Source organism: Pinus tabuliformis, chromosome 4_1 (genome assembly GCF_031772625.1).
Source record: "Pinus tabuliformis cultivar Carrire ecotype Pingquan chromosome 4_1, CPIR1, whole genome shotgun sequence".
Taxonomy (NCBI): Eukaryota; Viridiplantae; Streptophyta; class Pinopsida; order Pinales; family Pinaceae; genus Pinus; species Pinus tabuliformis.
In genome coordinates, this window is record NC_142303.1 from 888460679 (window position 1) to 888476740 (window position 16062).

Consider the following 16062-nt stretch of genomic DNA (forward strand, 5'->3'; position numbering starts at 1 on the left):
AATGAAAAATGTTGTAGATTTCTGACACGAGATGTCTTCCATTTCTTCAAAATGATGTAGTAGACACAGAACCCACCCTATCCCATATAAAAATCAGAAATCAATAAGGGCAACATCCAACTCCTCTTTAATATCTCCCTATCATTTGAAGAAGCAAACCAAATAAAAAATCTTCAGGAAATTGACTACTGTAATCTGTAGGGATCTCAAAATCCAACTCCTCTTTAATATCTCCCTATCATTTGAAGAAGCAAACCAAATAAAAAATCTTCAGGAAATTGATTACTGCAATCTGTAGGGATCTCAAAATAAGATAGGCCCTTGGGTCAGAGTAGAGATATTTGACAAAGAAGTAGGAATGGTCCCAGACAATTCATTTTCTGATAGCTCAAGTGTTTCTAAACCTGTGAGCAAACCCAGTTGTGGAGGAATGGCACCGGTGAGACTATTTCTTCCTAAAGCCAAAACAGTCAACGATGAAAAGTTGCCTATGAAAGAGGGAATGGTACCTGTGAGGCTGTTTACTGCTAAGTTTAGGAATTGTAGACGTGTAAGAGAACCCAACTCCATGGGGATGCTTCCGTCCAGCTGATTGAAAGACAACGTGAGTGTTCTCAACCGAAAGAGGCGCCCCATTTGAAGTGGGATATGACCGTGAAGCTTATTTCTAGAAAGATCGAGGGAGTGGAGAAACGACAAATTGCCGACGGCAGGAGAAATGGTGCCCTGCAGACCCATGGCAGTGAGGTTGAGCGTGATCACTCTGTCCAATGGATGGCGGTGGGTGCAGGTAACCGCACTCCAATTGCACAAGGGGACGGCTAAACTCCAATCAGCCATGGATTGATTGGGATTGTGGGTGACGAGCGACCTGAACTCCAATAGGGATTGTCGATCATCATGAAATGTGTGAGCGGAGGAGGAAAGGAAGAGAAACAAGAAGAGCAGAGAAAGTGGAAAAGAGAAACAGAGCGTCGCCATGAAACAGGTGATCACCGTCTATCTGGAAGTTCAACAAACACATGCAATCTTCACATGATCTGATCCAACGGCACAAGCTCTTTTAATCGTCTAACACATCAGATCAATGGTTCAAAATAGGACACGGTGGCATATAAGGGAGTTCTTCCCAAAGGGAAACGCCTTACGGCGTAACTAGTTTCGGTCTTCATAATTGTACTTCTCAAAAATAAAAATTATTATTAAAGAAAATGACTTATTAAAGCATGGGTTTCATGCTTGGGTCAATTTTTTCTAGGTGAAATCCTCCATTGAAGGCTTCTAGGTTTTTTCTTGATTCATTGTCATTTTTTATTAGACCATTTTTGGGCTTTTGTATCATGTAAAAATAATTATTTTTGAGTCAAAAAGGATAATTGTCACCTCCACACCAAGTCGACTTTGTCCCCATGAAGTCATCCTACATTAGGGAAATTCGACCCAATAGAAAGGCTATATAAAGAGAAGCAATTCAACTTATTTGGAGCGTTCACTCAACAAGTTCTATATTCAAGGAAGAGAGGCAAAAAAGAGAGTGAATTAGTTGGAGAAGGATGAAATTTGCCGAGAAGACCTAATTTGAGTTTCTGGGCTATCTATCTCTCACACGTGTGAAATTTTTAGGCAGTTACTGGGGCCAAAATTATATGTCTACTGCAAGTCCGAAATTCTATTATTGGGGATCGATGTTCTGTTGTTATGGGCCGAAATTCTAGACTGAAGCTACTGCTGGGGAGATGTCACTTGGATAGTTTGAAAAGGATCATCTATTGAAGGGAAGGGTTGAATTGGTGGTTGGAGGAGGTCTTTGTCTAGGTCTAAGAAGTTTGGAAGTGTCTCGTCTTGATTTGAATTTACTAAAGGAAGAGTTTGACTGGGTTTTACCCTTGTAGGGGTTTTTCCTTGGATGAGCACCTACATCTTATGTCTCTTGTTCTTATGGTCTTCATATACATATAATTTGGTAATTTCTTGATGAAATATAAACTAATAAATAAGTAAAAGAATCCAACATAATTCACAAGTAATTATCAAGAAAGAGGAATCAAACCCTAATTCCTATAAGCATTGATTTATCAACATGGTTTCAAAGCTAAGGTCGAAGAACGTTGAAGATCATTTTGTTGGATTGGAAGAAAAGGTTACTCCTTATATGGAAATTTACTTGAAGATGGGATTCAATATCGTGAGAATTGTAGGAATATGGATTGGAAGGTCATCTACAATATATCTAGGAGAGCCAAGAGTGAAGGATTCTTGGATGCACTTACATGTACTCTTGATGATGACAACACGTGGATCATTAATAGTGGACAATCAAGACACATGATGGGAGAAAGTGGAAAAATTCATACCCTATCAAAGGAACCATCATCTCATGTAGTGGAGGTAGGATCCAACAAAATTTATGCAATAAAGGGCCTTGGATCTACATCAATGAAGCTGGAAAATGGAGCAAATCTACATCTCAACAACATACTCTATGTCCCAAGTTTGAAAAAGAATTTACTTTCCATTTCTTGTTTAGATTATAAAGGAGATAGGGTTGAATTTGTAGATGGTAAATTTTTGGTTTGGGGAAATCATTCAAGTATTGAAAAGGAAAATATTGTTGGATTTTGTGAAGGAAGGCTATGTAGAGTTATAACACCATCTCCTCAAGGCCTAGATCACATGGAGATCAATCCTATTGAACTATGGCATAGAAGATATGGGAATATTCATTACAAGATAATACCCTCACTGAGTCAAATAGTAAAGTGCATCCCCAACATCAAGGAAGATCATGAAGGAGTATGTAAGGGATGTGCTTTGGGAAAGAATATAAGGAAACATTTTACAAGTAGTGATACAAGGTCTAAGGAGATATTAGACCTCATTCGTTCCACTGTCTGTGGGCAAAATTCTAACAAATATCTTGGAGGACATAATTATTATGTAACCTTCATTGATGATCATTCTAGAAAGACATGGCTCTATATTATCAAGACAAAGGACAAAGTATTTAAAAATTTCAAGGAATTTAGATCCAAACTAGATACTTTAACCGAAAGAAAGATAAAGACATTGAGATCCGATAATGGAGGGGAATACACTTCAAAATAATTAATTGCATATTGTACAGAAGCATGTATTAAGAGGGAGCTCATTGTTCCCTACAACCCCAAGAAAAATGGAGTTGCAGAAAGGGAAAATAGAACAATTGAAGAATGTATACAAGCTATGATATTTGATCAAGATCTACCAAATTTTATATGGGGAGAAGCAACAATGACAACAATATATATACAAATTTAATAGAAGTCCTCATATAATCCTTGATAATATGACACCAAAATAAGAATTCATAGGGAAGAAGCCATGTGTAGACCATCTCAGAATATTTGAGTGTCCCACTTACATGCATGTTCCAAAAGACAAGTGAAAGAAATTGGATTCTACAAGCATAAAAGGAATCTTCGTTGGTTACAGTATTTCTTCAAAGCATTATAGAATCTAAATCAAGGAAGGAAGACACATTGAAGTTAGCAGGGATGTTATATTTGAAGAAAATCATTCCTACAAAGGATCCAAGGAAATACCAGTCGAATCCAATGATGATGATGTACCACTATTTGAAGAAGAAGAGCATCATGAAAAGACAACTACAAACCAAGAAGAAGAAGAAGAAGAAGGACCAAGTGAGCCTATTAAACCTGTAATCATTCCACAAACAAGGAAGAGGCCAAATTTGTTAAAAGCTACACTTGAAGATGTTGAAGGACATGGAGCTACTAAAGTAACTTTTAAAGAAAGAAAAAGGCCAAAGAGGTATTCAAGATATGCAACATACATAACAAAATTGATAGAAGTTGAACCAACTACATTTGAAGAAGTTGGTCACCAAGAAGAATGGAAAAGGGCAATGCAAGAAGAATATCAATCCATCATGAAGAATGGAGCCTGGAAAATCATTCCTAGACCAAGTGACAAATCAGTTATCACCTCAAAATGGATTTACAAAATCAAACATGTTGTTGATGGAGGCTTAGGAAAATATAAAGCTAGATTCATTACAAGGGGTTTCTCACAAAAGGAAGGTATAGGCTATGAAGAAACTTTTGTTCCTACTGCTAGGTATACTATCCATCAAATGGATGTCAAAACGAATTTTCTAAATGGAACCATTAATGAAGAAGTATAAATTGAACAACCAGAAGGATTTGAAATAAATAGCATAGATACACATGTTTGCAGACTCAATAAATCCTTATATGGCTTGAAGCAAGCTCATAGGGCATGGTATGAAAGGATGGATGCATATATATTAAGAATTGGGCTTGTCAAAAGTTCCACCGATGCAAATATCTACATCAAGGTGGTGAATAATGGGAGAATCATTATAATATTGTATGTGGATGATTTTTTTATTACGGGTGTGAAGCGCAGAATACTAGAATGCAAGAAAATGTTGGAAGATGAATTCGAAATGAAATATATGGGACTCATGCACTATTACTTGGCTTGGAAGTATGGAAAAAATCTGATGAGATATATCTGGGTCAAGGTAAATACATAATAAATATGTTGCAAAAATTCGATATGATGGATTCCAAGCCTATGGCTACTCCCATGATCACTAATCTCAAGAAGTTGAGAAGCTTTGACTCTAGTCTCGTCGATCCTAATAGCTATCGTAAGTTGGTGGGTTATCTATTGTACTTGGTGAATACAAGAATTGATATATGTTTCACTGTAAATGTTCTTAGTCATTTTCAGTTGGAGCCTCGTGCTACTTGCACAATACAACATTGTCTAAAGTATGATGGAAAGGAAGTCAAGTTAATAAGTTTTACTGATTTCGATTGGGGTGGAAGTGAGACTGATGGAAGAAGCATTATTGGTGGATGTTTTGGTTTGGGATCCACAATGATTTCATGGATGAGTAGAAAAAAATATCATGTTGCGTTAAGTAGTGCTAAAGAAGAATATGTTGTTGCATGTGAAGTAGGAAAGGAAGTTGTTTGGTTAAGAATACTCTTGTCAGATTTGTTTGGAAAGCCTTTGGATCCAAGAATGATAAATTGTGATAATCAAAGTAGCATAAAGATGTCTGAAGACCCCACATTTCATGCAAGAAAAAAGCATATCAACAACAAGTACCAATACATTAGGATTTTGGTACAAGACAGGTTCACGAAGCTACAATATATTTCGGCAGGTGAACAAATAACTGATGTGCTTATGAAATCTCTTCCGAATAAGAAGTTTGAATATTTTAGAAGCATGCTTGGGTTGGTTGATGTTACTGATTTAGTTGATAGGGAGAGATGAAGCATCTTATGGAAATATTCTTGTGAGGACATCTGACTGACCTGTGTATTGATGTCTAGATCCCGAAGGAGGGAGGATGGCGTTGGTGATGGGGCTCCGACCTTGGATACACACCTAGATCTCGGGGTTGTGATAGAGATTAAAATCCTGATGGTACCTAGAGTGGATAAAGATGGAGTCCATATTAGTCCCATCTGATTAGAATACCCTGTTTAGGTATATAATCTGTAGCACTGAGTGTGGTAGAACTCTTCGTAGTTCATTTCATTTTGAGATATTCCATGTAATATTATATGTATGTAATTATGAATACCTCCCTAGTTAAGAGGGAGTGTTGAAGAATGTAATAGTGCCAGTCTTCATAATTGTACTTGTCAAAAAGAAAAATTATTATTAAATAAAATGACTTATTAAAGCATGGGTTTCATGCTTGGGTTAATGTTTTCTAGGTCAAAGCCTCCATTGAAGGCATCTAGGTTTTGTCTTGAGTCATTAGAGTCATTGTCATTTTTCATTAGACCCTTTTAGGGATTTTTTATCTTGTAAAAAGAATTATTTTTTAGTAAAAAGGTTATTTATCAACTCCATACCAAGTCAGCCTTGTCCCCATGAAGTCATCCTACCTTAGGGCAATTTGACCCAGCAGAAAGGCTATATAAAGAGAGGAAATTCGACCTATTTGGAGGATTCACTCAACACATTTGATCTTCAATGAAAAGAGGTATAAAAGAGAGTGAAGTAGCTGGTGAAGAAAGAGATTGGCTGAGAATACCTAATTCGAGTTTCTGGGCTATCTATCTCTCACACGTGTGAAGCTTTTGGGCAGTTACTAAGGCTGAAATTCTGTGTCTATTGCAGGTTCGAAGTTCTGTTGCTAGGGGTCGAAGTTCTGATGTTGGGGGCTAAAATTTTGGACTAAAGCTTTTGATCAGGAGCTATCACTTGGAGAATTTGACAAGGATCATCTATTGAAGGGAAGGGATGACTTGGTGGTTGGAGGAGGTCTTTTTCTAAGTCTAAGAAGTCTGGATGTGTCTCATCTTGATTTGAATTTACTAAAGGAAGAGCTTGACTGGGTTTCCCCTTGTAGGGGTTTTGCCCTGGTTGACTTCCTACATCGTGTGTCTCTTGTTCTTGTGGTCCTCATATACATATAATTTGGTAATTTCTTAATGAAAGATATACTAATAAATAAATAAAAGAAGTCAGCATAATTCATAAGTAATTATTAAGAAAGAGGAATCAAACCCTAATTCATATCAGAATTGATTTCTCAACAAAAAGGCAGTTGTTGTATTTTCAACATATCATGATGAAGCTGCCAGGTCCATATAATCCACATGACTAAGAATTATTGTTTCCAGGAGGAGAATGGAGATAGGGGAGGATGTTGGTGTCTTTTCCATTGATGTCAAAGGGGGCGTGATAATGGTGATCAAACAAACAAATAAGGGGAGATATAATAATATTCAGATAAAGGAGTACAAGGAGAGGTGTTAGTGTTCCAACCATGACTTAAGGAGTAGCAAGAGCAGTACTAGAAGAATCAGAAAAGAACAAGATAAATACATCTCAAGGGGAGAATCTCTCAAAATAGAGAATCATATCTCCTAAAGGATGTTTTGTTTGATTTTGGTGTTTCCATCAATGCCAAAGTGGGAGAATATTGAAAATATGTTTTCATTGACGTCAATAGGATAGTCCCTGATGTCAGCAGGGTGTACATTAAGTAGATGGTTGAAAATAGTGTCAGTAGGTGGCACAAGTGTCTCAGAAGAACAAGTTCCAAGCATAAGAAGAAGGGTCAAGGTGCAAATAATAACAGAATTTAAAGTCACTTTCAAGTAGCAGATGAGATTAAAGGCCACATGAAATCCACCTAGCTAGAAAGTTATCTGAAAGAGATTTCCAATAGTATACAAAAGTCCACAAATGGCTTCCTAGATCAAGAGATAGAGCTAGTCAAAGATGGAGTCTCCAAAGTCAAAGATAAGCAGTAGAACGATAGAACCCTGAAAATTCTGGAAGCTTGTAACATGGTGGAAATAGAGTGGCACACTAGAATCCTGGAACCTAAAAACCCCAGAATCCGTAACTCTTTAGAAAATGAATTTCTAAAAGATTCGAGTACTAGGGCATTCGAGTTCCAACTCAGCAAGGCAGAAGGGTTAGGCAGACCACACTCGAAACATGAAGATCCAAGAGTGAAAGAAGCCATGTGGAGCGGGACAGCATGACAATCAACCAAATTGATGGCACATATAGACTCCAACATATCTAGTGGCGAGTGGTGGCACAAATTTTTCTGAACGTTAACGAATAAGGTGGTCCTAGAAGGTAGTTTCACAAATTGCAATATATGGCTCACAATGATTCCAAGGCACTTTCCCCGATTCATAAACCACCGAGGGTCATCTTGAGGGTGGTGTTTTATATCACTGTGGTATTGTGTGGGACCCTTAATCACCATTTTCTCTCGTTACTTTGCTGGTCACAGGACTTAAACCCTGAACACTTAAGGCTAAAGGGGCTAAAGGATTTAATTGGCATATTTTTTCAGCATTCACGTTATAAAAGAAAAAGGCATGGGGAAGCTCTATTTAGCAGTAAGGATATTTTAAGTGGTAGTGACAGATTAAAAGGCCTTGAGGTTTGGCATGGAAGGATGAGATGGCAGCTAATTCCAATAGTGACATGGAAGAACGAGTTGGTAGCTTGATTTTACAGGTAGAATGACTTGGAGTGCCAAGAGTAGCACAAATAGTTAAGAGGTAGATCTACACTCTTGATTTTGATGGGACTACCGGTTAAAATAAATTTTTGGTCGAATGACTTGGAGTTCTAATAACATTATGGATGAGTCGAAAATGCAAGTTTAGCACTAGGCTTAGAAGATAAGGCAAGGATATCTGCTGCTAAAATTAGTAAACCTCAACTAAACTCTGTTAAGCAACCATGATGAAAAAATACATAGGAAATAACAATTTGAATTAGAGATTGATCCCAGAACTAAATATTAGAGACTGAGAACTTAATGAACACATTTAGAAGACTGAATTGAATAGGACAAAGGAAAAAATAAAAATTCATGCAGCTATACACAAATATGTATAAGTAGTTTTGAGCAAGAAGGTCAGGTGTGTGATTGAGACAGAGTTTTGAGGACAAAATTCTGTGAGTGAGGTACTGTTAGTGTTATCAATAATCAGATATTTCTGAAGGTATTGGTGATCAAGGGGAAATTATTTTACTTTCAAAATAGAGAATGCATTCATGGATCTAGTGTGAAAATTGATGAACGATGAACTATTGAGTGTCTAGCAAGTTATAGCTTGAAAATTAGGGATTGGCGCTCATTCCAGTGGTTGTTGGTAAAAACTTGGGTTTGTAACTCCATTCAGTTGTAGCTAATAAATCATGGAGATGTAATTCCCTGTTGGCTGTAGCCGGAGAATTGTAACAAGAAGTTGTAGCTTTCCCTATGAATTAATTGAAGAGAAGTTTTGAAAATTTACATGTTCTTTGTGTATACGTTTGAGATTGTTGATACTGAATCATGTCACGCTTATTTAATTTAACTGTTAAAGCATTTAATGGTGTCCCAATATTTTTTCACAAAGTAAATAATTTTTTCACTTGGTAAAATTTCCTACAACACTGATTCACCCCCCTCTCAGTATTGCCCTGGTTTCCAATAGGAGGGGTTTTGGAGGTCACTTGGTTTCATCAAGATACTCTACTAGGTGCTATATGTACTTTTCCTTTTCCTTGATGTTAATATCATGTTCATTCTTTTGTCTCCTTATGATGGTTGTCTTTTCTTTTGCATAGTTGGTTGTTGTACTTCACATGAGCTAGTATTTTAATTGCACAAGCATTGCTAGTGTTTTCAATTCTAGTTTAATTCGCATTTTGTCAATTACTTGATTTACAATCATCAAATGATATTTTTTTTTCTCACCTTTGTGATAAAAAACCACCAACAATTATGATTGAATGGATTTTTTTCCTTGTCACCATATCTTAACCTTTATTTATTACACTTGGCAGAATCTTTCTAATGCATCCATGATACTTGCATTTTCTTATCGTACATATTTTGGTCGTATCTTGCTTATGCAGAATTTCCTTTACATGAAATTGTCTTGATTCACTAATGTATTTTGATGGGATTACGCTATTTTGATATTTGAGATGTTTTTGTGTCCTTGTGCATAGGTGTCACGCTCCTTTTTCATGAGTGACACCAAATGATAAATCAATCATATCCATCAGTGATGAACAAAATATTATTTAAAGATCCAAACATTTGGTTTACATGTGAGAAATGGCCTAGTTGAACATGTACATGGGAATGACGTGAAATAACCATGAACATGAACTTAGAGTATATGATAATGACATTAGATTTCTTCTAACAACAATCTATCATAAATATGTAGCCCAGATAGTTGCATCACATGACTCATAATATCAACACTAAAAATATAACATCAAGCATGATGGAAATAACGAGTTAAATGATTAAATCAAGAAAATGGATGAAGCCACGTGTCCACTTTTTTTGAGCATACTATATACATTAATAGCCACTGGAAGCCTTACTAAAAATATTTAGGTCAAATCAATAATTTTAACGTGTGTTTCTCCATAGGTGCATTGAGAACCTAAAGGCATACTTCACAAATTAAAATCCAATTCATGGAATAAGATAATGGCAACACCAATCACATAAATCAAATTCCATTTTTTTCAAGAAGAAAAATGACAATCTTTTTATTATATAAAGAGTTTGTTTACATATGCTAACTCATCCATAATCACCCAGGGATGACTATAGACAAGTCAATCTATCTATTCTATAGAAAGTAAAAAAAATAAAAAATAAACATGTTGTCTTCAAAATAGTTGTTGGCCTATCCAAAAGCATATAACATAACCGATTATACGAGTAATGTAAAAAGTGCCAAACCACCTAGTGACAATATCAACAACAATATGCACTAAAAAGGTCCAAAAGTAGGTATAACCTATCAAGTATATCCACCACAGAAGAGAAAATTATTTGAAGTACATTTTAACTGACCTGAACATGTTGTCATTTTGAAAAGTAGAATTTACTGTCTCCCCAAGCTGATATCTATGGCCGACTTTTGAAAGTGCGTTTGCCATGCCATTATACTCTCTATATATGTGAGAGAATGCCACCCCTTTGAATATTCCCATCATAGACCTGATTCTTTTCATCCACTATGTAATCATAAGAGGCTCAAAAGTGGTTCACACCATTGCCCAATTAATGACAACCTTCGAATCCCTAAATATTATCAGTGTCTCTATGGATAACTACTGAGAACAAAATAATTCCCTAGAAATGGAAATGACATTCGACTAGGAATTATACCCCCACCCACTATTCCAATAGAAGTGATAATAATGTCTAGGCCTAATAACAATGTAAGCCCCGTGGTGAGCACCAGTATTGCAACAATAATGCTGTAACTCCTGGGCTGCCTACTTTACTCTTATCAACCTAGTAGTTCGTAACAAACTTGGAAGCGTCGGTGATGTATGCACAAGTACTAGTTCTCACTACATGTTGTCACTTGGTCAGCCAACGCAAGATCACTAGGAGCTCAAGCCAACTTCTATAGGTTTCAGAAGAAGCTCTACGTCTGATGAAAGAAAGCAAAGATTACTCTACAGAGGCTATTCTAATTGCAGAAAGGAGAAAGACTGAAATGTAAAGCAAACCTAGTAAACCCTAATTTAACCAACTAATTCTACTTTTGTAGAAAGCACTATGAAAACCATGAAATGAATGCCATTACCTACTCAAGGATGTAAACAACATCTACTTAAGCTATTTCTGGAAGTAGATAAACAAAAAACATCTTTTTGGATTTTTATGTGAATTTGACATGCGTATAATTTATTGTGTGTGAATGTGGCAGCGAATAGGTGGGGTTGAAGGGCGGTTTCAGGACTTGAGAGGATGTAGGATGGTATGAATGGGTCCTAGGAGGTCTCGGGTGGCCTTCTGGAGGTTTTTCCCACACTCGACCTTCAAAAGAAAGCCTACAGGAAAATCTACAGGAGGACACAGGAAAGCTATAGGAGGAAAACAAGGCAACTACAGGAGACCTACAAGAGGAGGCCGAGAGTAGTTTTCACTGTTTTGAGGGTGTGAGAGTGGGTGGAAAAGGTGGGTGAAGGTTGGAATGAGGTGTTAGGGTGCCTAGGGTCTACCAAGAATCACCAGGAGAGAGGAAGATGATTGGGTTTTCTCAAGGAGAGAGGAAGAAGTTCTATGGAAAATGCAGGAAACTAAGGCAGAATTAAGGTGAGGTTTCGAAGACCTATAGGGCATGGATCAGATGGAGGGTGTGATTGATGATAAGCTGGCCTACTACTGGAGGAGATCTGCTGCATAGAAACAGATATTCAACCAAGGAAATCAAGCAACAAGTGAGATGAATGCATTTAGGAAAAACAGAGTTTTACATAAAAATGGTCTAAACTATGATCTATGAAATAAAATGTTGAGAAATGTTGTAGGAAAGGAAAGCATGAAAGAAGACTCTTGCAAATCAAGAAGTGAGCATGATGAAGAAGATCTAAAGCAAAGCAAAGTTGGGCTATTAACCGACTAAGAAGCTACAAACACTAGAAGTCCTATGAATGAGGAAAATCTGTGTTTTTGGGGCAGCAAGAGGGTCTTTGCCTCAAATCATGGTCCCAAAGGGAGGAAGAGAGGCCAAGGCATTGTTGCTAGCCTTTTGAATCTTTGTTGATCACTATTAAATGGAAGCAAAATACTAAATCATCAAAAGCAACCTATTCTTAACCATAAAAGAAATACTTCTGATAGCAACTAATCTACAAACTGAAACAAAGCATACAAGTACAAGTAAAGAGGAGTTTGGTTGCTTAGATTGGGCCCTAACCCAAGAGCTTCAGCCCTCTGAGGTAACTTAGTGATAGCTCAAAAATGGTTCCATCTTTATTATCAAAACAATAGCAAGATTACATGAAACTGTCACAAAAATAAGCTCGAAGTTTTAGGAGAGTTTACATAAGCAAAAATCCAACAAAAATCTGACCATAGTGAGGCCCTAGGCCTCTCTACTTATACAAATGAAGCTACCAACAGATTCCTTAAAATCAGGGAGGCTTGGCTCCCAAAACTCGAGATAATCATCAGTCATCCTCCACTTGCTTGGTTGCCTTCTAGTGCATGATTCAGCTGCTTGTACTCCGAGCTGAATGAAGGGGAATTCGAAGTGAGGAGTAATAAATGAGTGGGATTCCCTCCTATAAGTCCTCTCCTTTTTCCACTTCGAGTTATTGTTGCCATTTGTCCATTGAATCCTTGACTTTGACCTTGAAATTCAACAATAATCTGCATTAAACACATGTTAGACCACATGGCATCATAACTAACTCAACTCACTCCATAAGCATAAATATAATCAGAAAATCATACAATAAGCTAATAGAATGGTTGATTTGACTAGGTTAGGAGGTAAAATGAGCCCATATAATTACCCATTTATGAGGCTCATCATCACCCCCCTACTGAAGGTGTTTCTCATCCTCTAAGCAACTTAGTCCATCTCCTCATCTTTTATGGCCCTAGTGGCCTCCCTAGCATCCCAGGCTTCTGATGTGGTCTGCTCTTCTTTGTCATAGAATCCTGCCTTCCTTTCTATCTCTTCCCACTGCTCCTCCTCTTCTTCTTCTCTTCTACCTTCCAACATGCCTAACAGCAGTGGGGGACTCAGTTTGAGGCCAATCCAGTTGACCTTCAGCCTTTGCATGGAGCGCTTGTACATTGGCACCCTTCTTAATGCCTCCTTCAGCCTCATGGGGGAATGATATTCCCTGATCTGCAGACTGTGTGGTAAGGTGTTCCATCTCCTCATGCATGCATGCACACAGTCATCCCCAAGTAGCCTTTGCATATCCTCAAAGTGTGCAATGGCTTGTGCCTGATCATTTAGATATCTAGGGGCAATCTGAGGATTATTGGCAAGCAGGTTGTGTGTGCTGATGAGTGCCATGGGATCTGATGGCTTAGATCTTATTATTAATGGCTCATTCTACTCTTTTATCATCAATCTTTTTATTTCTGCTGCCCTCAACTCTTCATGGGTCATCCATGAGGCCATGGCCATTAATTGTAGGTCCCCTAGCTTGGCATTGGGGTCCCACACATTCATGTCTGTGAGGGCCATGTTATGAAGGTAGAATTCTGCCATCTTTGCCTTATCCTCTGCTATGCTTTGGTCACACAGATCCATAAACTTCCTGTAATCTTGGAAAGGCATTGTGCCTCTTTGTGCCAAAGTCTTTATCTGGAATTGTAACCATTAGTCCTTGAGATAGAGGCCATAGGACTTTGCTGGTGTTCTACACGGCAATGCCTCCATGGATAAGCTAGCCATGCATGCCAGCTGAGTCTCTTTTTCTTGCAGCTGCCTCCTTAACAATTCATTTTCAGTTTCAAGGTGGCTTCTTGTAATTGCGTCCCCGTGTCAGAGAGCACTCAACTCTTTGCCCATTTATCTAAGTTAGTTTTCCATATGGCCAACATCCTCAACTCCTTTGGATTTGGCTATTTGCATCCACCTATGTGTTCTTATTCTTTATTTCTGTAATTCAAAGAATAGTGGAATTGCAAATGTTTGTGGGATTATCCTTCCTCCCTCAAGTAGTTTGTAATAGGAGGAAAGACTAGGCTAGGGATTAGGTTCTTGTAGCTCTGTAGCTTCCTCCTTCCTCTGTGGTTGTTCTTCTATCCTTTTCTCAAGCTGTTGGGTCTCCTGTAATTTTGATAGTGTCTCCTGTAGAACTATTTGAGCCTCCTATAGGAGTGTTTTTTGGTCCTGTAGTACTACTTTCTCCTTCCATGTGGAAGATCTAGGTGTCCCCCTTTCATATGTGATAGGTGTCTTGGAAGGGGATTCTTTCCCCTTGGAAAAGGGTGAATCTTAAACTGTAATTGGAATTTTTGAAGAGGGCTGAGGTTTGCCTGTTTTGATTCTTGTGCTCTTCCTAGCCCTGAAATACATGGAGGCCTGTCTTTTCCTATTTTTCTTTGGCTTGATTGCCGTACTAAGGGCAATGAGGGCAGTTGCTACCTCCATTTGCAGAGTCTCAGGGGACCCTTCTCCTTGTTCTGCCTTTTGTGCCTCTTTTTCTCCTCCTTCTATCTCTTTTTCTGTCTCTTTTTGCTCTATTTCTTCCTACTCTGTTTCTTTAGCTTTCTCCTCCTCCATTTCAGTTTCTTCCTCCTTCCTTCCTTGTTCTGCTAGGTCACCAGTGGCTTCACCTTCTCCCCCTTGCTGCTCTTCCTCCTCACTGCCAGTAGGACTGACATCATAGGTTAGGGCTTTTATGTCATCTTCAGCTATCATGTTTCGGAAGACTTCCCATGCTATGGGAGTGTAAATGTATGGAGGGATTCTTCCACTAGGATTTTGATTAACACATGGTGAGCTAGCTGCTCTAAATTCCCTGCTTGAACCTTAGTGCTGAATTCAATGAGAGACTGCAGAAGGAAGTAGGGGATGCTGAGCTTCTGAGGTGCTGGAGTGTCCATGCAGTGTCCATGCCATACCTTAATTCATGGAGGATTCTAAAGTGGTAACCATAGACAATGTTGTACCTCCCTTCATAGGAAATGTATTTGATTATTCGGTAGCTAACCTCATCCCAAGGATATGGTATGCTATCCCTTCTAATTCCATTTTTATCCTCTACAAGGGTTTAATTGTTTTGGAAAAAGTTTTTCTAGGAAGCCTGTCCAATTGGTTTTTCATCTTTGCTTCAAGGAACCCAAGAGGAAGGGTGGTGACTCTACTAATAAATTCAGGGGTTATCTCCATGGAAAGACCTCTAAAGGTGACAATGGCATGAATTCTTGTGTGGGGTACCAGAGAGAGTAAACTCTTGGGAAATTTCCTCATCAAACCCTCAGAATTTCTCAAAGAAATTCATCCAATTTTCCCTTGTGAATATGTCCACCACTTGTGGATGTGCATGGAGCCTAGTAGAGTTAGTGGGATCCTTTCTCATAAACCCTCTTTCCATTTTTCTTATACTCCTTTGGGAAACCAAATGTGGAGATGGAGACAACAAATTTTGAGAAAAACAGAAAAACGGAGTAGACTGTGTTTTTTTAAATAAGAAGAATTTTTTTTAATGTATCTTCTCTTCTCCTAAAGACTTTTTTCCTCCTTAAATTGAGACCATTTCTTGCATATACTAATATTCAATGGGGGGCATGCATGAATCCTACCTCTTCAGCCTGAAAATCGTGCTAAAACTCGTGTTTTTTCCCTTCAAAACAACTCACTACCCCTCCTGTAGAAGCATGTTGTCCCTCCTATAGAATTCCTGTAGGTGCTCCCGTAGAAAACACCGAGAGCAGGAATATAGGAGAGATCGATGGAGGATGATGGTTATGAGGCTGTGGGGGCACAAGGAGACTGTTGTAGCTAAGTTATGAGGAGAGAATGAAGGAAAATGTGGTGAGAATGCGTACTTATTACCCTTTATGGATATTTCCAGTGATGGGGGGTGAGCTGGCAAAGGATACATTGGCCATATCCAGACCGTTGGTCCCCACCTGCCTGGTCATCATGGCCCCTCCTCGTAATCATCCCTCATTATTGCATCGGAGTTCACACTTCCTCCACTACCTGTCATTGACATCTTTGTTGAGTTGACTGTGCACATGTGTGG